A 12,208-nucleotide genomic window follows, 5' to 3' on the forward strand; every position below is an offset into this window, starting at 1 on the left:
TGGGGCTGACAGGCAGCCCGGTGACGTCACCGGCACTGATGGGCGGGATTTGGCTCTGCCCTAGCCAGTAAAACGGCTAGGGCAGAGCTAAAGTCCGCCCCTCAGAGCCGGTGACGTCACCGAACACACTGCTGGGCGGAAGTTACCGCCCGGCAGTGTGTTATTGTAAACACAAGAGCCCGTGCCCTGCGCGATCTAGCGCAGGGCACTGGAGCGCATCGGAGCATGAGATGCTCCGATGCCAGGCTCAGGAGGGCTGCCGGGGTGAAAATAAGGGTATGTCCGGGTTCAGCTCCAAAGCTTATCTGAGGCATCTGCTTCAGGGATTAACACATATCTGAAGGACTTAAAGCTCATTCCATCAGAGTGACCTTTTATCTAACCCCATTTCTCAAGCTGAAGTGGCAAAAATCATTGCCTCTCTCCCCCTGTATAAATCCCCAGGCCCCGATGGTTTATCCAACTTATATTACAAATATTTCCAGGACCAACTGGCACCTCATTTAACGGAAGTATTTAATAAGGCTCCTTCCCAGCCAAAATGCTCAAGGCCACCATTGTAGCCCTTCCGAAGCCAGGAAAGCCCCCCGAAAAGCCTAAAAATGTCAGGAGGCCCTACTGATTACTTTAGATGCAGAGAAGGCATTTGACCGTCTGAACTGGCCTTTCACGTTCTCGGTGCTGGAGACTATGTGGTTGGGTGGAGCTTTTATCACTGCTATTCAGGCTCTTTATTCTAGGCCCTCAGGAAAAGAATTTGTTAATGGAGCCTTGTCACGATCCTTCCTCTTGACTAACGGCACACGCCAGGGGTGCTCCCTTTCGCCTCTGATCATTATTTTAGCTATAGAACCCCTGGCGCAGGCAATTAGACTTCACCAAGACATTACGGGCATACACATAGAAGGGAAACAGCACCGCATATCCTTATACACCAACGACGTACTCTTGACACTCACCTCCAAGTGGTCCAAGTTGCCAGTCGCCCTATCCCTAATTGAGGAATATGGTCGCCTATCATATTACAAAGTCAACGAAACTAAATCCCAGATTCTCCCCCTCAATATTCGTAACCAATCGCTTCAATCTCTAAAGCAAGAGCTTTAGAGATACCCGTGATTCGCTATTTATAGGCTATACCATCTCAATCATGCGCCACTATTAGATATGATTAAAAATGATACCCTACTCTATGGCAAACATGAAATCTCCTGGGTGGGCCCAATAGCTACATTACAAATACTAATCCTAGGAAATATCAAATAAAGGACGGCTCTACCTCCTGGTTTGGGATGGCCAGGTGCTCCTGTCTGATGTCGCACTCAAGGCACCAAAGTAGTAAATCAAAAGAAAAGATGGGCACTCTAATATCCGGAACCAACAGGTTGAATTTAATATAATCACAATATTAGTACATATATAAAATTAGTACATACAGTGGGATGCAAAAGTTTGGGCAACCTTGTTAATCGTCATGATTTTCCTGTATAAATTGTTGGTCGTTACGATAAAGAATGTCAGTTAAATATATCATATAAGAGACACACACAGTGATATTTGAGAAGTGAAATGAAGTTTATTGGATTTACAGAAAGTGTGCTTTAATTGTTTTAAAAAAAATAGGCAGGTGAATAAATTTGGGCACCACAAAAAATTAATTAAATCAATATTTAGTAGATCCTCTTTTTCCAGAAATTACAGCCTCTAAACGCTTCCGTAGGTTCCAATGAGAGTTTGCATTCTGGTTGAAGGTATTTTGGACCATTCCTCTTTACAAAACATCTTAAGTTCATTCAGGTTTGATGGCTTCCGAGCATGGACAGCTCTCTTTAAGTCACACCACAGATTTTCAATTATATTCAGGTCTGGGGACTGAGATGGCCATTCCAGAACGTTGTACTTGTTCCTCTGCATAAATGCCTTAGTGGATTTTGAGCAGTGTTTAGGGTCGTTGTCTTGTTGAAAGATCCAGCCCCGGCGCAGCTTCAGCTTTGTCACTGATTCCTGGACATTGGTCTCCAGAATCTGCTGATACTGAGTGGAATCCATGCGTCCCTCAACTTTGACAAGATTCCCAGTCCCTGCACTGGCCACACAGCCCCACAGCATGATGGAACCACCACCACCATATTTTACTGTAGATAGCAGGTGTTTTTCTTGCAATGCTGTGTTCTTTTTCCTCCATGCATAACGCCTCTTGTTATGGCCAGTCCATAGCACCTTTTTCCAAAATGAAGCAGGCTTGTCCAAATGTGTTTTAGCCCACCTCAAGCGGCACTTTTTGTGCTGTGGGCGGAGAAAAGGCTTCCTCTGCGTCACTCCAGCATACAGCATCCCCTTGTGTAAAGTGTGCCGAATGGTTGAACAATGCACAGTGACTCCATCTGCAGCAAGATGATGTTGTAGGTCTTTGGTGCTGGTCTGAGGGTTGACTCTGACTGTTCTCACCATTCGTCACTTCTGTCTATCTGAGATTTTTCTTGGTCTGCCACTTCAAGCTTTAACTTGAACTGAGCCTGTGGTCTTCCATTTCCTCAATATGTTCCTAACTGTGGAAACAGACAGCTGAAATCTCTGAGACAGCTTTCTGTATCCTTCCCCTAAACCATGATGGTGAACAATCTTTGTCTTCAGGTCATTTTAGAGTTGTTTTGAGACCCCCATGTTGCTACTCTTCAGAGGAGGGAAACTTACAATTAACCCCCTTAAATACTCTTTCTCATAATTGAATTCACCTGTGTATGTAGGTCAGGGGTCACTGAGCTTACCAAGCCAATTTGAGTTAAAATAATTCGTCTAAAGGTTTTGGAATCAATAAAATGACAACAGTGCCCAAATTTATGCACCTGCCTAATTTTGTTTAAACAATTATAGCACACTTTCTGTAAATTCAATAAACTTCATTTCACTTCTCAAATATCACTGTGTGTGTCTCCTATATGATATATTTAACAGACATTTTTTATCGTAACAACCAACAAATTATACAGGAAAATCATGACGATTAGCAAGGTTGCCCAAACTTTCGCATCCCACTGTATATAAAATTAATATATAGATATGTGGGATTGTTCCAAATCAAAAATATATGCAGGGACAATCTGTTGATATCTTCATTAAACTATAAAATACAGGCCTGCCACTACACAATAAATACACAGTAGATGTAAACTACACAATAAAATATTATAAAATACTGGAGGTGGCCACTAAGAATACACAATATACTATTGCAGGTTGAATGGAGCTGCTGTTGCGGTTAACCTAGTCAAATCCGTCCAATCTGCAAACGTATGGAGGCTCCCGCTGTAGTGGAGTGTTGGCTGAGCAAATGAAATCAATATGTCTACTACCTATAAAATAAATGTGAAAAACACAAAATCCAAATGTGCTAGTATTAAAGGAACAGTCCTAATAGTATCAAGGTGCCAATAATGGAAAAAAGTTGAAAAAGAAGTTGAAAAGGAAGTCCAGAAAAAAAAAGTCCAAAGAGCAATCGCTTGTGATTAATCCAGACCCATCTGTGTGAATAGTTATTCAACATACATAGGAATCCTATAGGATAAATTAAATTGTGTTGTATTACTGTGCTTAAATAATAGGTGAATGTTCAGTTGCTGCAATATTTCTTATATTGCCCACAAACAGCAGAGGTTCAACGATGTTAATGGCAGAACGCTATTATATTTGTAACCGCTTTCCTGTGGATATAACTTTGCATTCCAATGTTGCAATCTCAATTGTTTCAATTTAACACTGTGATCTGGCCGCAATTACCTAACAGAGGACTGCAATGCCGAATATTCGGTAATGTTCGCTGCTATCTAGGATATCATGCGGTGCAGTAGTACTCACGCTTGGTAGTGTCCGTTCTCTGGCGTGAGTGCAAGGCACGCTTACCTTTTAGGCGTAGATTACGAGTCTTACTGTTATATCCCAGGTCTGTATAGTCCGCTTAAGCTGTTGTAGAGGTCCGGTAGCAGGTCACAGGTCTCTCTCTGTTATCGCCATGATTAGTTCTCAGTCTGCACTTCTATTTGTAATGGGCGTTTCTCATATCCTTCGCATCGCCCAAGCAGCTAGTTTAATGTTGTCCGTAGATTACCAGACTATGGCCAATAGATCTGGAGCTTGTTTGTTCAGTGAAAGCGCTTTCTCTAGATAACAATGCTATTGTTAATCTAGTTTTGCCGGTTCGTTACCAGAGTCCAATACTTTATCTTTCCACGCCAGACGCGTTTCGAAGGTTAGGCTACCTTCTTCCTCAGTGGCTTTAGTAAGAACTGTCTGGCTGCCCGGCTTTTATTCCTCTGGCTATCAGAAGGGCTCTCTGTTAACCCTGAAATGGATCTTGTGGATCTGGAACACTTTTTATCATGTTGCGTTTTCATTGAGTTTCCTCTGTGGTTTTTTATAAGTTCATGCGTTTTTTTGCTCCACATTTGTTTTAGCTTGTCCCTAATGTTTTCAATAGATTGCTTTTGTAAAAGCTGATTGCGTTCTCACATTTACTGAATTCTTCTTTCAGGTACATATCAGAGGCTCATGCATCCTGGCAGCATATATATATTTGATTCCAGAGGGGAAACAAACCAGGCTGGTGTAGTGAGCTGCATCTATATTTAGTTATATAAGGAGATATATAACGCGAGTTTGACCGCGACGCGTGGTTGATTTAAGTGTGGTTGCGTAAGTGTGACTTAAGATTAAGTGAGGGAGTATCTGAGAGCTAAATTATTTGTGGAGATTGAGTGGCTGTGTTTGACTGTATTGTATGCTGTGATAACACTATTTTTTTCCTTCTCCAGGGGATGCACAGGTGAGTAATTAGGGTGTGGCTGTTTAATTCGGGTGTGGTTGTCTAATTAGGAGACTATAAAAACTCAGCAGTGTGAGCAGCACAGCCTCTTTGATTCCAGAGGGGAAACAAACCAGGCTGGTGTAGTGAGCTGCATCTATATTTAGTTATATAAGGAGATATATAACGCGAGTTTGACCGCGACGCGTGGTTGATTTAAGTGTGGTTGCGTAAGTGTGACTTAAGATTAAGTGACTTCAGTGGGGGACTGTAATTAGCCAGTTTCTTAGTACTACATTATATTGTATTTTTGCTTTGCTGGTGTAATCCCCATTTAGTATGTGTTGCACAATTGACAACGCAGTCCAGTGCACATCTTGCATGATGTATGCAGTCCTGGAACAGGAGTTCAAGGGTGCATATATTTGTTCAAGATGTGAGCAAATTACCCGTTTGGAATCGCATATCGAGTCTCTAAATTGGCAAATTGCAACACTGAGAGGCATTGACAATTTGCAAAAGAGTTTGCTTCTCACCGAGCAAGCACTCTTTGGGGTAGATGAGGGGGAGGGTGACAGAGAGGAGGCTGAGGAAAGTGAGGTAGCTAGTTGGGTAACATTAAGAAAGCGGGGTAGAGGGAAGAGTGGCAGGGAGGCTAGCCCTGATCTGACACACCCCCAACAAGTTTGCACGTTTGGCAGATGAGGGGGATGTCAGTCCAGGGATGGCACTGCCGCAGCCAGACACTTCCTCTGCCAGTCAGGGGAATGTCAGCTCCGGTAAGCAGGGAACCAGGAGAGCAGGGCAGGCCAGACAGGTGCTGGTAGTGGGAGACTCAATTATTAGGGGAACAGATAGGGAAATCTGTCACAAAGACCGTGATCGCCGAACAGTGTGCTGTCTTCCTGGCGCTAGAGTTCGACACATCGCGGATCGGGTTGACAGATTACTGGGAGGGGCTGGAGAAGATCCAGCGGTCATGGTCCATATCGGAACCAATGACAAAGTTAGGGGTAGGTGGAGAGTCCTTAAAAATGATTTCAGGGATTTAGGTCAAAAGCTGAGGGCAAGGACCTCAAAAGGTAGTATTTTCGGAAATACTACCTGTACCACGGGCCACACAAGAGAGGCAGCGGGAGATTAGGGAAATTAACAAGTGGCTCAAAAACTGGTGTAGGAAGGAGGGGTTCCTGGAGAACTGGGCCGACTTCTCTGTCGGCTACAGGCTCTATCGTAGGGACGGGCTGCACCTCAATGGGGAAGGGGCAGCTGTGTTGGGGAGGAAGATGGCTAGAAGGTTGGAGGAGTGTTTAAACTAGGGACTGGGGGGGAGGGTAATTATGTTATAGAATGGGAAGATAGTGCAGATAGAGACCGGGGGCAAGGTAGTGAGACTGGGGGAGGAATGGAAGGAGGGACTAGAACAGTTCAGAAGGAAAGGTGTAGAGCAAAAAATATACATAAACCTCTCAAATGTATGTATACTAATGCCAGAAGCCTGACTAATAAAACTGGTGAACTGGAATTAGTGATGTGTGAGGAGGACTATGACATAGTGGGAATAACTGAGACATGGCTGGATTATAGCTATGACTGGGCGGTTAATGTGCAGGGTTACAGTCTGTTTAGAAAAGATCGTCAAAATCGGAGAGGGGGAGGGGTCTGCCTTTATGTAAAGTCCGGTCTAAAGACCACACTCCGTGAAGATATAAGTGAGGGACATGAACATGTGGAGTCACTGTGGGTAGAGATACATGGAGCTAAAAACAATAATAAATTACTAATAGGAGTTTACTATAAACCACCTAACATACCAGAGTCCACAGAAAATCTACTACTAAATGAGATAGATGAGGCGGCAAATCATAATGAGGTGGTTATTATGGGGGACTTCAACTACCCAGATATAGACTGGGAAACTGAAACTTGTATATCTCATAAAGGAAACAGGTTCTTGGCAATAACTAAAGACAATTACCTCTCCCAACTGGTTCAGGACCCGACTAGAGGGACGGCCATACTGGACTTAGTATTAACCAATAGGCCTGACAGAACAGACGTGCAGGTTGGGGGACACCTGGGAAATAGTGACCACAAAGTAATAACCTTCCAATTATCATTCAAAAGAGTGTTTCTACAGGGAGGAACAAAAATACCAAACTTCAAAAAAGCTAAATTTAGCCAACTAAGAGAGGCCATAGGCCTAACTAAATGGGATAAAGTCCTCACAAATAAAAATACAGCCACAAAATGGGATATCTTTAAAAGCATCCTAAAATCTCATTGTGAGAGGTACATACCGTATGGGAATAAAAGGTTAAGGAACAAAAAGAAACCAATGTGGATAAACAGAACTGTAAAGAAAGCAATAAATGACAAAAAGAAAGCATATAAAACACTAAAACAGGAGGGTAGCACGGAAGCACTGAAAAACTATAAGGAAAAAAATAGAACATGCAAAAAACAAATAAAAGCGGCCAAACTAGAGACTGAGAGATTAATTGCCAAAGAGAGTAAAACTAACCCTAAAATGTTCTTCAATTATATAAATGTTAAAAAGTATAAATCTGAAGGTGTCGGCCCGTTAAAGAGTAATGAGGGGGAAGTCGCAGAGAGCGACAAGGAGAAAGCAAAGATGTTAAATATTTTTTTCTCCAATGTATTCACTGAGGAAAATAAACTGTCAGATGACATGCCGAATGTTGAAATAAATTCCCCATTAAAAGTGTCCTGTCTGACCCAGGAAGAAGTGCAACAGCGACTTAGAAAGATTAAAATAGACAAATCGCCAGGACCGGATGGCATACACCCCCGTATCCTAAGGGAATCAAGTAATGTCATAGCCAGACCCTTATTTCTGATATTTGCAGATTCTATATTGACAGGGAATGTCCCACAGGATTGGCGCATGGCAAATGTGGTGCCAATATTCAAAAAGGGTCCAAAAACAGAGCCTGGAAACTATAGGCCGGTAAGTTTGACATCTGTTGTGGGTAAACTGTTTGAAGGTTTTCTGAGAGATGCTATGTTAGAGCATCTTAACGGAAATAAGCAAATAACGCCATATCAGCATGGCTTCGTGAGGGATCGATCATGTCAAACAAATTTAATCAGTTTCTATGAGGAGGTAAGTTCTAGACTTGACAGCGGCGAATCAATGGATGTGGTGTATCTGGACTTCTCCAAGGCATTTGACACTGTACCACATAAAAGGTTAGTATATAAAATGAGAATGCTCGGACTGGGAGAAAACGTCTGTAAGTGGGTAAGTAACTGGCTCAGTGATAGAAAACAGAGGGTGGTTATTAATGGTAAATACTCAGATTGGGTCACTGTCACTAGTGGGGTACCTCAGGGATCAGTATTAGGCCCTATTCTCTTCAATATATTTATTAATGATCTTGTAGAAGGCTTGCATAGTAAAATATCAATTTTTGCAGATGACACTAAACTGTGTAAAGTAATTAACACTGAAGAGGACAGTATACTATTACAGAGGGATCTGGATAGATTGGAGGCTTGGGCAGATAAGTGGCAGATGAGGTTTAACACTGACAAATGTAAAGTTATGCACATGGGAAGGAATAATGCAAGTCACCCGTACTTATTAAATGCTAAAACACTCGGTAACACTGACATGGAAAAAGATCTAGGAATTTTAATAAACAGCAAACTAAGCTGCAAAAAACAGTGTCAGGCAGCTGCTGCCAAGGCCAATAAGATAATGGGTTGCATCAAAAGGGGCATAGATGCCCGTGATGAGAACATAGTCCTACCACTTTACAAATCATTAGTCAGACCACACATGGAGTACTGTGTACAGTTCTGGGCTCCAGTGAACAAAGCAGACATAGCAGAGCTGGAGAGGGTCCAGAGGAGGGCAACTAAAGTAATAACTGGAATGGGGCAACTACAGTACCCTGAAAGATTATCAAAATTAGGGTTATTCACTTTAGAAAAAAGACGACTGAGAGGAGATCTAATTAATATGTATAAATATATCAGGGGTCAGTACAGAGATCTATCCCGTCATCTATTTATTCCCAGGACGGTGACTGTGACGAGGGGACATCCTCTGCGTCTGGAGGAAAGAAGGTTTGTACACAAACATAGAAGAGGATTCTTTACGGTAAGAGCAGTGAGACTATGGAACTCTCTGCCTGAGGAGGTGGTGATGGTGAGTACAATAAAGGAATTCAAGAGGGGCCTGGATGTATTTCTGGAGCGTAATAATATTACAGGCTATAGCTACTAGAGAGATATCGTTGATCCAGGGATTTATTCTGATTGCCTGATTAGAGTCGGGAAGGAATTTTTATTCCCCTAAAGTGAGGAAAATTGGCTTCTACCTCACAGGGTTTTTTTGCCTTCCTCTGGATCAACTTGCAGGATGACAGGCCGAACTGGATGGACAAATGTCTTTTTTCGGCCTTATGTACTATGTTACTATGTTACTAGTCATGTACAGAATGATCCCATAACCATGCTCTATCATATCACTTGAGGTGACCAAGAGAGCATAGGTCACTGATAGAACTTAATATTCACCTATTATTTAAGCACAGTAATACAACACAATTTAATTTATCCTATAGGATTCCTATGTATGTTGAATAACTATTCACACAGATGGGTCTGGATTAATCACAAGCGATTGCTCTTTGGACTTTTTTTTTCTGGACTTCCTTTTCAACTTCTTTTTCAACTTTTTTCCATTATTGGCACCTTGATACTATTAGGACTGTTCCTTTAATACTAGCACATTGGGATTTTGTGTTTTTCACATTTATTTTATAGGTAGTAGACATATTGATTTCATTTGCTCAGCCAACACTCCACTACAGCGGGAGCCTCCATACGTTTGCAGATTGGACGGATTTGACTAGGTTAACCGCAACAGCAGCTCCATTCAACCTGCAATAGTATATTGTGTATTCTTAGTGGCCACCTCCAGTATTTTATAATATTTTATTGTGTAGTTTACATAAAATTGTCCCAGATTGTCCCTGCATATATTTTTGATTTGGAACAATCCTACATAATTTTATATATGTACTAATTTTATATATGTACTAATATTGTGATTATATTAAATTCAACCTGTTGGTTCCGGATATTAGAGTGCCCATCTTTTCTTTTGATCAAATACTAATCCTACCTAAACTTTTGTTCCTTTTTAGGACTGTCCCCATTAGAATTCCCAGCCACTTTTTCAGGTCAGCACAAGGCCTACTCAACAACTTTGTGTGGGCAGGGAACAAACCCAGGATAGCAGCAGGTACCATCACAAAAGCTAAAACTAAAAGAGGTCTTCCGAATCTGCTTGATTACTTCCTGTCGACTCAAATACAGGCCCTTAGGAAATGGCGGACACTAGATGTTACAACCCCGTGGGTGTAGATTGAATCTGCAATAGCTCCAACTAAGCATCTTAAAGCCCTTCTTATTAACAGCATCAGTGATTCTCCATTCAAAACACCCTCTCTACCCACACTACTACTGTAGGTGCTGCAGTTCACCACTGGCGCACTTTTCACCAGAATAGTAAACACCAACGTATCCCTATAATAGACATCTCACCGTTGCAACTCGCAGAGATATACCTCCCCAACACGGATCTAGGCCAGCGGCGTTCCCTAGGAATCCAATATAGCAAACAATTATACAATAATGGTATCGTTAAATCCTTTTTAGACCTCCAGCAGGAATTTGCGATCCCCAGGAGGGACTTCTTCAAACACCTGCAGGTACGTCATATGCTATAATCTAATTTCTCTCATCAAGTGGTAGCCAATTTGGGTATTAGGCCATTTTATTTGGCACAAAGATCTAAAGCAACTTACTCCAAAACCACCCCTCTCCGTGAATGGGAGAGATTATTACTGAAGCGGAGTGGTTAGCCACATTTAAATTTCTCACAACCACCTTTCGCAGCACCTCCTTATACGAGAATGCAGTTAAAACCTACGTAAGATGGTACTATACCCCAGACAAACTCAGTAGAATATACCCGGGGGGTAACAGACCTCTGCTGGAGGGGTTGTGGTTTTAGAGGTACACTCTTACATGTGCTGTGGTTATGCCCACTAGTGTCATCCCTATGGTCTGAGATATTTGGCATAGCATCCAAGTTTTGCGGTTGCAACATTGAAATGTCCCCTAGAAGGGCTCTCTTTTTCACAGGGATACTTACCTTACCAGCCCATAGTCAAGTCCCAGTGGCCCACTTATTTTTTTACAACAAAATTGGCAATTACCAAATATTGGAAGTCAATCACGGTACCTACATCAGTAGAGATATTATCTAAAAGCCATAACAACTGTATGTACGAGAAGATTATGGCCTATAACATTGGCCCACAACATTGACAATTCCGTACAGCAATGGGGAACTTGGCTGAAAGATATGTCCCCGAATACACCAACTACGCACAATTTGGCAATATGACTACATCCAAGACCTATGTTTGTTATGTTTGTTTGTTTTGTTTTGTTAACCAATATATAGATTTCTGCTTTACATGGTGTGGCACCACTCTAATGGTGTTATACCCCCTATATCAGTGATGGCGAACCTATGGCACGGGTGCCAGAGGCGGCACTCAGAGCCCTCTCTGTGGGCACCCGCGCCTTTGAAAAAGTCTATGACATACCAATATGCTTTAGACTTTTCCTGCCATTCATCAGCACAGGACGCACTATGAACAGCACAGGCAGCGCACTGAATGTAGGCTATTAAGCTATTATAGCTAAATGATAAAGTACATGGAAGATATACTATATTGCTATTCAGGTTAAATTGCTGTGTTGGCACTTTGCGATAAATAAGTGGGTATTTAGTTGCAGTTTGGGCACTCTGTCTCTAAAAGGTTCACCATCACTGCCCTATATCATGCTTAACATCCAGTTGAAATGTATTCTATCCGTGTGCCTAAATCCTTGTGTCAGCACATATTGCTACTAAACATGCAATTGACATTGGTAAATGATGTTAAGCGTATGTTACATCCTGTAAAACGTCAATAAATAAACAAACGGACTGAAAAAAAAAAAAAGGACATGCTGAAATAATATATTTATATTGTTCAAATATTCATATCATATTTTACATAATGGGGTAGATTTATCAAAAGTGGTGGAAAAGAAAACTGCAACCAATAGATTCAACCTTTTACTTTCCAGTGCTCCTTTGGAAAATTAAAGATGGAGCCAGTTTTACTTTACATCAGTTTTGATAAATCTCACCCAATGTATTCATATCATTCACTTTACAGTGGTTTGTAAAGGCGGGTTTAGACGGGCTGATGGAGGGGACGATTGTCAGGAAGGTAGCGTTCCTTCCCTACAAATCAGCTGCTAGTTCAGTGAAGGAAACCTCCGCTGCATTTACATGCAGCAATCCCCTTCACA

The 12,208-nt window shown here is 41.8% G+C and overlaps 1 protein-coding gene across 2 annotated transcripts in view; it reads right to left on the bottom strand.

Annotated features, from left to right (window-relative positions):
• The window catches only part of PDLIM4 (PDZ and LIM domain 4), a 409,933-nt gene that overhangs the window by 314,632 nt on the left and 83,093 nt on the right, over window positions 1–12,208 (bottom strand). The gene's annotated exons all lie outside the window — the stretch shown is intronic.

Source organism: Bufo gargarizans, chromosome 2 (assembly GCF_014858855.1).
Source record: "Bufo gargarizans isolate SCDJY-AF-19 chromosome 2, ASM1485885v1, whole genome shotgun sequence".
Lineage (NCBI taxonomy): Eukaryota > Metazoa > Chordata > Amphibia > Anura > Bufonidae > Bufo > Bufo gargarizans.